Raw genomic sequence first — 1,435 nt, 5'->3', positions numbered from 1 at the left:
TGGGAACTAGCTCCATCTAGTGACCAAAAATGGGTAGTATTATAAATTAGAATTAATTTATAATATTTCCAGACTATTTCCTGACTCGTGAAAAAAATAAAAAAAATTTGAACCATGTTTAATCACCCACACACTAAATGTTTAATTTTTTAAAAAAAAACATGTTTTTCTGGCAACACCATGCCTTTAAAGGGCCAGTGCGCGCAATTAGGAAATCGTCTTCACCATCAACTGCCACGATTTCCTGGTCCATAAGAAGGCCCCTGGCCTTCTAATCCTTGCCTGAGCGTTGTTAGTCTTTCCCAGTCTGTCTCGCAAATGGTTCCGTAGTGTCTCCCGTTCCAGCTGTTACCCGTGCCCTGTTACCGTTCCTGTATTCCGTGTTGTTCCTGTGCCTACCCGCGTTCAAGTGTCTTCTGCCACGTCAAGTGCCATCTGCCACGTCAAGTGTCATCTGCCACGTCAAGTGCCATCTGCCACATCAAGTGTCTTCTGCCACGTCAAGTGCCATCTGCCACGTCAAGTGCCATCTGCCACGTCAAGTGTCATCGGATACTGCCCGCCACGCCTGGCGCCACTTGCCGCACCTGCCTCCATCCGTGCTGAAGCCACAGCCACCGCCCGGACTATTTCAGGTACCCAAGCATACTGTCTGCCATTTACTTCTGACTTTACTTTACTTTAGACTGTGACCTGGTCAGCTGCCTCCCCGCTACGGCGGAGCGGAGTAGTGGGTCCACATACCCTGTGCCCGTGACAATTTGCACTCGGCGGTTGTTTCAGAAAAGCTGTTGAAAGAAGTTTCGCTGGGGCGCATGGCCGGTCCTTTTGTCGAACCGCCTATTGTAAGTTTAGTTGTATCCCCCTTGGGAATTGTGCCGAAGCGGGAGCCCCATAAATTCCGTTTGATTCACCATTTGTCCTTTCCCAGGGGTGCGTCGGTAAATGAGGGGATAGATCACGATTTATGATAAAGCGGTGGCGTTGGTGCGAGGGGCGGGACCCGGGGCGTTGTTGGCGAAGACAGACATTGAGGCGGCTTTTCGTTTGCTGCCGGTACATCCGGAGAGCCAACGGCTGTTGGGTTGCTTCTGGAACGGGGAGTTCTATGTCGATAGGTGTCTTCCAATGGGGTGTTCTCTTTTGTGCGCATACTTTGAGGCTTTTAGTAGCTTCGTGGAATGGGTGACGAAGGGTGTAGCTGGGGTGGACTCATTGATACATTATCTGGATGACTTTTTGTGTGTCGGCCCTAGCGGTTCCCCTGTTTGTGGTAACCTATTGTATTGCTTGCAGAAGGTTGCGTCGAATTTTGGAATTCCGTTGGCGCCAGGTAAAACTGAGGGCCCAGTCTCCACCATCTGTTTTTTAGGGATTGCAATTGATTCGGTCGCTATGGAGTGCAGGCTGCCTGAGGATAAATTACTACCCTTGC

This window comes from Rhinoderma darwinii, assembly GCF_050947455.1.
Source record: "Rhinoderma darwinii isolate aRhiDar2 chromosome 3 unlocalized genomic scaffold, aRhiDar2.hap1 SUPER_3_unloc_16, whole genome shotgun sequence".
In the NCBI taxonomy this organism is placed as follows: Eukaryota; Metazoa; Chordata; class Amphibia; order Anura; family Rhinodermatidae; genus Rhinoderma; species Rhinoderma darwinii.
This window is presented reverse-complemented; position numbering follows the sequence as displayed.